General features: G+C 39.6%; 1 pseudogene; it reads right to left on the reverse strand.

The window, feature by feature from the left end:
- Positions 1-281: 281 nt before the first annotated feature.
- On the reverse strand, positions 282-1,043 carry LOC150061705 (small ribosomal subunit protein eS4, X isoform-like; annotated as a pseudogene).
- Between the last annotated feature and the right edge of the window lie 11,971 nt (positions 1,044-13,014).

Consider the following 13,014-nt stretch of genomic DNA (forward strand, 5'->3'; position numbering starts at 1 on the left):
CACTATTTTTTTTGCTATGAACTCAGGGCCTGACCACTGTCCTTGGGCTTCTCAAGGTTTGAGCTCTATCATTTGAGCTATGTATGTGGTATCAAGGAATCAAACCCAGATCTTCGTGCAAGCACTCTACCACTAAGCCTCACTCCTGGCCCCACTATTTTTTTTTTAAATCATACCAGATCATTTTATTTAAAATTCTTTGATTCTTATTTCTGATGTAATAGAGACCATTTCATTAAGTCTCTGGATTCTTATTTCCACATAGAGACAGTAAGCAAAATTCATCCACTGCTCTATTTGGCTGCCAATCTCTTGTCCCTCTCTTCAGTGATGGTGAGGTGGATCCCCTTTCCTCAGGGAAGAGAAATCCAAGGTTTATTGCCTTTGCCGATAACAAAGATGTTTGAAAGTTGGGTAACAAAGATGTTTGAAAGTTGGGTAGCAAAGCTGTTGCCATTGGGATCTTTCACAGGAACCACATGGAAAGAGACACACATGGGTATGTCTCTCTGTTGGTGATTACACCAATTCCTCCCAAGTTAGCACTTCCGGTCACCATACACAGGTCACCAGTGTGAAACTTGAAATCTCTTATCTTGCCAGTCTCCAAATCAATTTGCATGGTGTCATTGACCTTGATGAGTGGCTCTGGGTAGCGAATGGTTCGAGCATCATGAGTGACCAGATGAGGGATTCCTTTTGTACCCACAAAGATCTTTCTCACTTTGCACAACTTGTACTTCACCTCCTCAGGTATAATGCGGTGAACAGCAAAGTGACCCTTGGTGTCATAGATCAGACAGAAATTCTCCCCAGTTTTGTCGATGCTGATGACATCCAGAAAACTAGCAGGGTAGGTGATATCAGTTCTGACTTTGCCATCGATCGTAATGAAACGCTGCATGCAGATTTTCTTGACTTCATCTCCTGTCAAGGCATACTTAAGCCTGTTCCTTAGGAAAATGATGAGGGGCAGACATTCTGTGTTTGTGGGGACCAGTGGATGGATGCAGAGCAGACACACCAGTCAGCTTGTCCAACATCCAATGCTTGGGAGCGACTACCCGCTTCTCATGCTTCTAGGGACCGCAATCTATTGGCTGCACTAGGAATGGAAAGAGCCCACAATTTTTTTTTAATTGACTCTTTTCCCTATTGGTCTTCCATAGACTTTTTTCAGCTGTAACTATGCCTGTTGCAACATCCTTGTCTAAAGTTGGTTCAAAAGTTCATACAACTGGTGCCCTCATGAAAATAGAATTGCCTATCTCAGTAGCCTCTGACCATTTGTCTTGTCAAAGGGCTTTGGCCTAGGGCTTGTGGCCCCAGCAGCCTTGGGAAATTGGAATCATTTCACCAAAAAGGAAAAAAAGTGCTAGCAACTAAGATGCTGGCCCTTTTCCAGCTGGGCCTAAAACTGCAGTGACAACAATAGCATGAAACGCATTGTCTTGGTCTGTACCTAGGGGCATCCTGGTTCACTTCTGAACAGCACGGTCAGGATTTTGAGGGCTTTCACAGCAGAGCTGGTCAATTTTCACTCTCCTTTGGGGCTCCCAAGCCTTTTCTCTCACAGCACATAACTTTGCTGTATTACAAACAGGTCTGCATTGCTCACTACACTGCAAGTCTATAAGAATAGGAACTATGTTTCTCATCTCACTCTTGCCAGCATCATCTCACTTAGTGATTACATGTGCTTAATTACCGCGAGGTGTAACCACTCTATTAGTGATTACGGTATGACTCAAGAGACTTGATCCTATGAACAATAGTCCAGGCAGCATTTCTAATAAGTAAGAAAGGGTTTGCCAATGGGTTGGTTGGGTGGGGGCAGAGAGGAAGGGCTGGTACTTTGACCCTCACTTCAGACCTTGAAATAGCATTGCTTATAGAAGACCAGCTCCAGGGGCCGAGAGTTTGGCCTAGTGGTAGAGTGTTTGCCTACCATGCACAAAGGTCTGGGTTCGATTCCTCGGTACCACATACATAGAAAAAAGCCGGGATGGTGCTGAGGCTCAAGTGGTAGAGCTCTAGCCTTGAGAAAATCCAAGGACAGTGCTCAGGCTCTGAGCTCAAGCCCAGGACTGGCAAAAAAAAAAAAAAAAAAAAAAAGACCAGCTCCAGCAGTCTTATTTATCCAAATGTTGAAAGCACGATCTATGAAGAATGAAAAGTATTTTTCTCATTAGTTCTATGCATTTTAGCATATTGGTGAATCAACTTCTGTGGGTCCTCTGCAGTACCTTATGGTTTTGAAAGCAATGTTGTAGACTGTGTCATAAGAAAATGAACAAGTTTATCACAATAATCTCAGCCTCATGAGCAATGTAGGCTAGCTTAGTAGTTCCCAAATAGCTATATTAGAATCATCTAGGGAACTTTGTAAAAATAAAGAAGGCTGGGCAGCAGTGGCTCATGCCTATAATCCTAGCAGCTGAGGAAGCTGAGATCAGAGGATGAAGGTTCCAGGGCAGCCCAGACAGCGCAGTGTGTGGTATTCTCATCTCTGGCACACACACTACCAAACAAGCTGGAAGTAGAGCTGTGGATCAAGTGGTGGAGTGCCAGCTTTGAGTAAAAGGAGCTCAGCAGTTTAAATCCCTGGACTGACAAACAAACAAGAACTTCTGTCCTGTTTTAAGAAATGCAGAAAGTCATGGATGGTACGTGAGGTTCACTCCCAGCTAGGGCAGTATGTAACAATCCTAGCAACTGGAGCCTTTGTCCTTAAAAGGAGTGAAGAAGCCAGGTTGTTGTGGCTCACTCCTGAAGTCCTAGCTATCTAGGAGGTTAAGATCTATAGATTATGGTTCAAAGCCAGCTCAGGCTGAGTTCAAGCCACAGGAATGGCAACAAAATAAATAAATAATAAAAATGGAAATGATGAGTCTAATTAGCAACTATGGTTCTTTTAAATGACAATTATTCATGTGGGCAATTATGAATAAAATTTATTAATAGTTTGCTATATCTCTAGATCGCCTTCTCCTCCCTTCTCTCCTCTCCTCTCTTTTGTGTGTGAGTGTGTGTACACATGCATGTGTGTGCATGCACACGCGCATGTGTGTGTGTGTGTGCATATGCCAGTACTAGGGCTTAAACTCAGGCCCTCAACCTCTTGCTTCACTTTATTGCTCAAGGTTAGTGTTCTACTACTTGAACCACCTCTTTACCTCTAGCTTCTTGTTGGTTGGCTGTAGATAACAGTCTCATGGGCTTTTCTGCTTAAGCTGACTTGGAACATCAGTCCTCAAATCTCAGTCTCCTGAGTAGCCAAGATCATAGGTGTGATCCACGAGTGCATGGCTTGGTCCTTTTCCTGGAGCAACTAAACCAAAGAATAATTTACTATCAAATGGTAAAATCTCTATTGAAATGGAAGGTGTAGAGAGCTAGAAACATAGGAAGAAGAGAGTAATTTGAAGCAGTGTAGAGTATTCCATTAAATATGTGCAAGTGTGAAATGTAATTTGATTTATTTCTTTGTGACTCAGGGGAACTATATCTTTAATCACCCCACTCTCTGTGCCACAAATTCCTTAATCAGATTAGAAAATGCTCAATATTATCAATTAGGGTTTATCACTCCTATTATTACTGTGTAAAATGTGACCAGTGTGGAGAATCTGCCCTAGTGGGCTTGTGATGCAAAATGATATAGTTGCTATGAATCTCAATTCACAATGGAACCCTTTCTGAGTTCATTTAGCTTACTGGTGGAATTCACTTTCATGGGATTTTAAGACCAAAAGCCCTGACTTGTTGGCTTTGGTTTGAGCTCCTAGATGTCACCTGAATTCCCTGCTGTGTGGTCCTTCCCATAAGCTCTAATTCAACCTCATACTTCTTCAGTCTCATCGGAAAACAGACTATTAGCAAGATGGAGTCTTGTATAAGTAATATAATCACAGAAGTGACATTCTGTCACCTTTACCATGCTCTTCTAGCTAGAAACAAATCACAGGTCACACTAAGGCTGAAAGTGAGACTAACAATATGAATACCAGGTGGTGTAAATCACAGGGACCCTGTTAAATCTGTTCAAAATACCAAGGAGCATATAAATGTAGTTCTAGCCTTGGAGGACATTAAAAAGGGAGTTTTCAGACTCTTTGTACAATCCAGTAGTTCAAATTAGCATACCTGTTATTTTTATCTGCCTAAGGAAGCTACTTCTCTGAAAATCTACAACAAAAGCTATCCAGCAAACAAGATACCTCAGGCTCAGTAATAATAATTTCAAAATCAGTTGCTTGGTTTCAATTCAGATTTCTTTTCCTTTAAATCTTCCTACTATTCTACATATCTAGTATTAGGGACTATATTGCATCATTCCCCAAAATCATATGGGGAAGTCAGAATGGAGTTTTGGGGGAAGTTGGATTCTTTACAGAGATAATTGTTTAAATCAAATCCTGTGGGGCCATGACTGGTATCGTTTGAATAAGGGGAATCTAGAGACAGATATACATGCATGGAGAACATCATGTGACAATGAAGGAAGAGATTAGAGGTGATATTTCCGTAAGCAAAAAAATGCCAAAAATTGCAGCAAATCCTTAGAGATCAGAGGAAAAGCATGCAACTTTCGTCTCTCAGCAGGTACAATCCCACAGACACATCGCCTCTAAATGTATGAAACAACATATTTCTCTGAAGTCACCCAATTTCTGATGTAATATTATGGTAACCTTGGCTAACTAATAATCATAGCATTGTGGAAAGGGCTTCTGAAGTCATATGACATCTCTGAATTTCCTCAAAAAACTACGTCTCTAGGCTTATGGAAGATCTTGAATTCTGGTCCCTGGGTTCTGCTCCTGAGCTTCTTTTGCTCAAGGCTAATACTCTACCACTTGAGCCACAGTGCGAACTTCTAACTTTTTTTGTGATTAACTGGAGCTAAGAGTCGCACAGACTTCCCTGCCTACACAGGCTTTCAACCTTAATCCTCAGATCTCAGCCCCCAGATTAGCTAGGATTACAGGCATAAACTATTGGCCCCTGGCTTCTATTGCAGTTTTTACTGATGTGTGATGCCCCACTGTGTCTCTTGAACTTGCATGATTCACACATTTCCTCATGGCTAGTTAACGTGATAGCGCCTCTGTCATCCTCTAGGCTTTTGCCTCTCAGAGTATGGAAATACTTGGCTACTACCATGGCATTCATCTGTGGTTAGTGATACATTCTTTTTGGGTCTGATTTCCAAGTAGGTAAGGGACCAGACCCTCTAAGCAAACTTCCTCTCTAAGCCAACTTTCTCTCCTTTTCTTTCTCTCAACCCATTCCCACATCTGTAGGCCAGATAATCCTCTATACTCTCTATAATTTTATGTTAGAAGGAGATCTTCTCATCTGTTGGTTTATGGTATAAACTATATCATATGTACACTCTATGTTTAACTTTTGATCTTTTATAACTCAAAGTCAAGATTTTGACTCATACTCTGTTCTTGCTAAGACAATAAGTTTAGTCTAAAAGTAGAATTTTAATAGTAGATGTTCTGGAGGATGAAAAGGAATTATTAAGAGGAACCTAAAATATGAGTAAGTATTCTAAAATATCATCTCAATATATACAGCAACAGAAATATTAGAAGAATAAGAAAGATTTCAACACATCTGAAATAATTATACACATACACTATCACAGTTACATCTCTGGTCTCATTCATATTTTTCTTTCTTACTAATAGATGAAGGAACTTTTGTTCTTTCTTTCCTTCCTTCCTTCCTTCTCTATCTTTCTCTCTCTCCTTCTCTCTCTCTTTCTTCCTTCCTTCTCTTTCTTTCTTTCTTTCTTTCTTTCTTTCTCTTTCTCTTTCTCTCTCTCTCTCTCTCTCTCTCTCTCTTTCTTTCTTTCTTTCTTTCTTTCTTTCTTTCTTTCTTTCTTTCTTTCTTTCTTTCATACTAGCTCTTGAACTCAGGGCTTCAGTGCTATCCTTAGCTTTATCTGCCAGACTGGTGCTCTACCATTTGAGTCACAGCTCCACTTAAGCTTTTGGTAGTTAATTGGATAGTAGAAACTCACAAAATTTTCTGCTTGGGCTAACTTTGAACCTCAGCCCTTAAATCTCATCTTCCTTAGTACGCGGGACTATAGGTACCAGCAAAGACTGATCAAGAAGTCAGATTGTAACAGTATCTTTTGGGCAATATCCATACACTCCAGTTGATATATTTCCATTTTCAACATTCTCTTTATGTTTGAGACCAGTAGAGTCTCTGGGTCTCTGAAAGGATAAGAGCACATTTCTGTGAGGCCATTTATAAGTCAACATTGTGAGTACTTAAAAAAATTTTGCTCATGATTCTAGCCAAGGGGGATTTAACACCAGAGTTCTGCGATAGACATGGGATAGATATAAACTTAAATTTCTATGCTAGCATTTGAATTAATAAGACACTCACCAGTTAATGCCAACTCACTAGGAATTAGACTATCAAAATTATGACATAACAGTAGGCCAGGAGAATTATATCAGTTGATTTCTGAAACATATGCATAAAACAGCTGGAAAAGTCAACAGGAACAAAGAATTTTTAGCAATCTTAATGAAAGTTATTTCAGTACATACAAATATCCTATACACTTACTGAGGCTTTTACCATGTGCAAAACACTGTAATATTCACTACTTATGTGAATTTCCATGTTTAGAACACACAAAATCTAACAAAATAGACACAATCATTGCTCTTGTTTTACCAAAAAAGAAAAAAAAAGTGTCAGCTTAGCTAGGCACTAGTGGCTCATGTCTGTTATTCTAGCTACTCAGGAGGCTGAGATCTGAGGATTATGGTTTGAAGCCCGCCCAGCCAGGCCAAAAAAGTCCATGAGACTCTTATCTCCAACAAACTACTCAGAAAGAGACAGAAGTGGTGCTGTTGCTCAAGTGATAGAGCACTAACCTTGAGCATAGTAAGGCTAAGGGAACACACCCAAGCCCCGAGTTAAAGTCCCAGGACTGGCAAAAATAATTAAGTAAATAACTAAGTAATTAAGTAAGTAAATAAGTAAATAAATAAATAAATAAATGCCAGTTTCTAGAAGTTAGGGAACTTATCCGAGGCCACCTGGCTACTAAATGGTAGAGTTGAAGTGTAAATTCAGATTTGTTGGACTGTATAGGCCACTACCACTCTCAACTATTTTTTATGGACCACACTATGTGAAGCTGTATAGACTAGTATCATTTTTGGTTTAATTTTTTTGTCTTGTTGGTTATGGGGATGAGCTCTTGCTCTATTACTTTGAGCCATAGACCCACTTACAATTTTTAAGTGGTTATAGATGAGACTCTCGGGGACTTTCCTATCAGGACTGGATTTGAACCGAGATCCTCAGATCTCAGTCTCCTGGGTAGTTAAACTTACAGGTATGAGCCATAAGTACCTAGATAATTTGGTATTCTTAAATTCTTCTATGTACATTAGTTCTCAGAGTGAAGGTAAGTAAAATTATGGATAATTATGTGACTGATGTTCAATTCAGGGCTTTGTGATTATTAATATATTGATCAGAACCTACCTAAGACAAAAGAGCAACATTGTAGGATAGAAGAACATGGTACAGCTTTGTACTTAATAGCTACATGTCCTCAGGCAAGGCCATTTCAGTTTCCACTTATGAAAAGAAGGGATAATAATATCAATAATATTTACCAACACTCATGTCCCGAATATTGATTTTTTTCTAGGGGACAAGCTATCAGAATTGGACTTGAAACATTACCATGTACATAAAGGCCTCTCACCAGAAACAGCATCTGTGGGTATCTTAATCATTGACGCTAGAATCTCTAGAATGAGAGAAAAAAGTATGTGTGTGGTTTATGATATTCATTCTGCTGCATTGTGTTATGATGGCTTGGGTAGATAAGTGCCAAGGATCAAAATAAAGCAAGGTAGGGTTGTGGAAGGGTCTCCTTATTAAATTCAGAAGTCTGTGTGAGACCATGGACGTGGAATCAGTGTGTGGAAGGGAAAGGAATGACTCATTCAAATAAGGAGGAAATAATAACTGGTTTTTAGTGTGGAATAAATTAAATTTGTAGACTGATCATTGCCTACCAAGTATGTGTAGATACTTGGTCTATACATATATATATATATATATATATATATATATATATATATATACCAAGAATATGTATGTATATATATATACACACAAACACAAATATATGATTATAATGTATATACTTAGTATATATATATATATATATATATGTGTGTGTGTGTGTGTGTGTGTGTGTGTATATATACTTGGTAGTGAAGTGGGAGGCCCAGTCTGCCTGGTGCCATCTTGGCACATGATAGAAGGTAGGGTCTGGCATCTTGTCTTCAAAGTAGAGGAAGGTGAAGTCCCCACCTCCCAGGGTATGGGCATGCCTGAATCCCTGGAGGAATGGGTTACTAAATCTGTCAGGCCAGTGCCTGGGACTGTGAGTTTCCTGTGATCCTTTCCCCTAACTAGACCCTATTTAGGCCAGGACCAGCTCAGGTGCCATAATGCATGTCTCCATATTTGTGTCCTGTGTCCTGTCTTCTGGTGTTCTCCAGTCACCATGGCGTCCCATTTTAGCTCTCCACTGGAGATGAATTGGTTTGTTGATATTGTTTTGTTCTTCCTTTCCTCTCCAGCCTTTATGATTGTTTCTTAACAGTGTTAAGTGTATTTGCTGGCTGCTGGTCTTTGAGACAGGAGTTTACCACGCAGTTGCTGGCTTTTTAATAAAGACTCCAAGATTTGATCCTTTAAAATGTGGGTTCTCTGTTTTCTTACCTTGCAACAGTAGGTACATGTTTATACTTGGTACATATAATGTATATAAATATGTGTATATTATACATGGTAGGCAGTACACAACGATACTTGAAATCTCTCGTAGTATAACCACAACAGTTACAAAGTTATAATTTATTATTGGAAAGATACTTGGTAGGATGTAGGTATTTTTCTCTGCCTGAGGATGCTCTAAAGGTTGCTAGGGCAGGTCTCGGCATGTTTTATATGAAAGTTTGAGAATGCCTTCTTTGGTTCCTGCCCATTTACTCAGGTGAATTTCTAGGGGTTGGTATAGATATGGAATAATATTCCTAAATTCTTTTATTTAAAGGGCAATGCCTTGTCAAAGCGCATTGGATTCAACATGTAGAAACATGGAGGGATTACAGTGGTTGGACACAACTCCTAAGGACTATAGGTGTTTGTCAGATTTGGGTCAGTTGTTTTGTTCATTTACATTGGGAAAAATTTACTGATATACATCTGTCTCTTTCCAGGTTAGGGCTACCTAAAGAGTAAAGATGTTTTCCCCTCAAGAATATCAGTTTGCCTTTATTTGGTTTCTAAAATTTTTTTCCTGAGGTCTCAACTCTGCAATTTCTGCTTTTTTTCCTTCCACAAGCTATGATCAAACTTACAGTGAACAGTAACTCAACTGTTCATTTTTTTCTAAATCTACCTTCTACTGATAGTACGATGGAATTATAATTTTAGAGTTAAAGAGGATCTTATCCAAACAGCTCATTTAACTTAAGGGGATGCAGAGACCCTGAACTTAACTGACTTTCTGTTTATCCCTCTGTTAACCAAAGAAGCATGGATGAGCACCTGTTTTCCTGGTCTCTGCTCTAGTCTTTCCATGTCACTTAACCTCAAATAGAAGGTGTATTGGTTGAAGTCTGCTAAGAGCCTCATTCTAAGTCTCAGCAGAAGCTAAGATGCAGGCTTGTTACCTCTACCTACAGACACTATTGTCTGCGAGCTAGCCTTTTGCAGCCAGCCTTGCCTTTCCCAATCTTCCCTCCATACAGTAGCTGGAGTTTGTAATTAAAACATCTGGTAGGTCATGCACCACCTAGTTACAAACTCTGCCACAATTCCATTCTGTGTAACTTTATTCAAAGTTACAGCAAAAATGCTCCTGAGCTGACAATACCCTGAATGTTCTCCTTCCCACCCTTGGCATATGTTTTGTCCCAAACTTGATGGTATACTTCTTACTCCTTGAAGAGCATGCACTCAGTTTCGAGGCCTGTGCACCTGGTGGGCCCTCCAAACGTTTCTTCCATATTTACATAAGTTACCTCACATATACATTGCTCATACTGACCTCCGAATTTAACATGGAGATCCTTCGGTATACTACCCTACTTTGCTTTTCTTATTTAGTCCTGGGGCTTGAACTCTGGGCCTGGTCACTGTCCCTGAGCTCTTCAGCTCATGGCTACTACCCTACGCCTTCAGCCACAGAGCTACTTTCAGTTTTCTAGTGATTAATTGGAGATAAGAGTCTCACAGACTTTCATGCCTTGGCTGGCTTTGAACCACGATCCTCAGATCTCAGCCTCCTGAGTAGCTAGGATTACAGATGTGAACCAGTGCGTCTGGCAATCCTTGGGCTTTTTCAAGACTAGAGCTCTACAGCACCACTTTCAGCTTTTTCTATGGATGTGGCACTGATGAATCTAACCCGGGTCTTCATGCTTGCTAGGCAAGCACTCTACCACTAGCCAAACTTGCAGCCTCTGCTTTGCTTTTCTTCATGGTACTTATCATTTGTATTAATTTCTCGAGCTGCTATAGCAAATTTCCACAGACTGAATTCTTAAATAATATACCCTTATTTTTTCAAAGTTCTAGAGGTTCTGGAGTCTATGATCAAGGCAGTAAAAAATTCTGTCTCTGGTGAAGACTGTCTTCCTGGATCAAAGATGACTATCTTCTCATAATGTCCTCACATGAGGTCTTTCTGCATACCACAGTATTAACAAGTTTAATTCTGGATGCTTATCTCCTAGAAAAAGTCATGTCCACTGAAAAGTCTTGGGGCTAAACAAAGGTTTCATTGATTTCATGGTATTGCTCGAGTGGTTCAGTGCCTTGGGTATTAAGTGCAAGGCCCGATGTTCAAATCCTAGCACTAACAAGAGAAAAAAAAGTCCAAAAATGGACTAGAACAACCATCCCATTAAAAGATGGGCCAAAGAGTTTAAGAGAGACTTCTCTGAAGTATAAATAAAAATGGCCTATAGATACATAAAGAAATGCTCGACATCTCTGGCCATAAAAGAAATGTAAATCAAAACAACTCTAAGGTTCCACCTCACTCCAGTTAGAATGGCTAGGATCAAGAAATCTAATAACAACAGATGCTGGTAGGAATGTGGCCAGGAGGGATCACTACTACACTGTTGGTGGGAGTGCAAACTAATTCAACCACTATGGAAAGCAGTATGGCAGTTCCTCAAAAGACTAAACATAGGACTCCCCTATGATCCAGCAATTCCACTCTTTGGCATTTACTCAAATGTCCAGAAACAAGGACATACTAAATCCACTAGCACAACGATGTTCATTGCAGCACTATTTACCATAGCAAAGGTATGGAACCAACCCAGATGCTCCTCAGTTGATGAGTGGATCAACAAGATGTGGTATTTATAACAATGGAATTCTATGCTGCTGTCAGAAAGAATGATATTGCCCCATTTGTAAGGAAATGGAAAGACTTGGGAAAAAAATCATATTAAGTGAAGTAATCCAGCCCCAAAGGAACATAGGCTCAATGGTTTCCCTCATTTGTAATAATTAGTACAAACCTAGGACTCTTATAGCAGAAGATTACAATAGCTCAAAATCTAGATACATAAGGCCATATAGGATGAGGCTAAATTTAAGGATTTCCAGGATATGGAAACAAGAGGTTTATCTTGTGTGATTGCTGTTCTTAATGTACTATGTTATTTCTCTTCTCTTTTGTTGCCATTTGGTTAGTCTCATATTATTACTGTATCTGACTTTATTGCCTGGTATATTGCATATATGTTTATTGATTATTTGACATAGGAAAGGGAAGGGAAGAAAACAAGACTATCAGGAGGGAGTCGGGGGAGGGAAAATAGGAGAAACACCTACTATCTGGCAAATGTAACTGTAACCCCTCTATATATTACAATAAAAAATAAAAGTAAATAAAAATATGGAGTAGCTTCTCAGTTCAAGGAAGATTAAGAGTTATAGATGCAGGATAGTAATAATGACAGAGAATGAGATGGAATAATAGGAGAGGAATATTCATATCTTTTTTGAAAATAGGCGTTGATCTTTTTTTTTTTTTGCCAGTCATGGGCTTGAGCTCAGGACCTGAGCACTGTCCTTGGACTTTCTCAAGGTTAGAGCTCTACCACTTGAGCCTCAGCACCATTTCTGGCTTTTTTCTATATATATGGTACCAAGGAATTAAACCTGGGTCTTCGTGCAAGCACTCTACCACTAGGCCAAACTCCTGGCCCCGGCATTGATCTTTTATGAACTCTATTCTCACTCCTTTCATAGTTTGGTGCTTCCAGTTATGGTGGCTGGTAGGCATAGTTAGCCTTAAAGTGTTAGAAAGTGACGAGGCAAATCTAGGTCAAGTTAATCTTATAGTATACTTCTAGGTAAAACATTTCTCAATGATCAACATGACTACATGCTGAGCCAAGAAGAACCTGATCTAAAGATGAAAGCAGGAAAGGAGACAGATACAATTTTTAAACAAATGGCTTCATTTCATTCCAGTCACCCATCAGATATCAGTAGCCCAAGTGATGGGTGTTTGCAACCAACAGCAGCATTCAAGTTCCTGAAAAGTAACCAAGGCAATTGTTATCATAATCCACACAGCAGAGCTAGTATGCATAGCAAAGTTAGGTGTAACCTCCAAAATTTGTAATTTAAAAATTATCCAAGAGCAATTGAAGCTACAGGGTCTACCTGAGTACTTTCTTCATCACATGTATGGAGATTTAATACGACTGTGGCTCTTAAGCTCTGACTGTCCATTGGACAACAAAGTTGGCTCAGGAGACCTTCTTAAAGGACAAGGATTCCCATAGTAACAATAAGAGGAAGAGAGTGAATTCAGTGTCCTTCTTATAAAAACACCCATCTAGTGGATTAGGGGCTCTATCTTCATGACTTTGTTTAACCTTAGTTGCTTTTCTTAGAGGCTCAATC

This window comes from Megascapheus bottae, chromosome 6, assembly GCF_031878675.1.
Source record: "Megascapheus bottae isolate mThoBot1 chromosome 6, mThoBot2.hap1, whole genome shotgun sequence".
Taxonomy (NCBI): domain Eukaryota; kingdom Metazoa; phylum Chordata; class Mammalia; order Rodentia; family Geomyidae; genus Megascapheus; species Megascapheus bottae.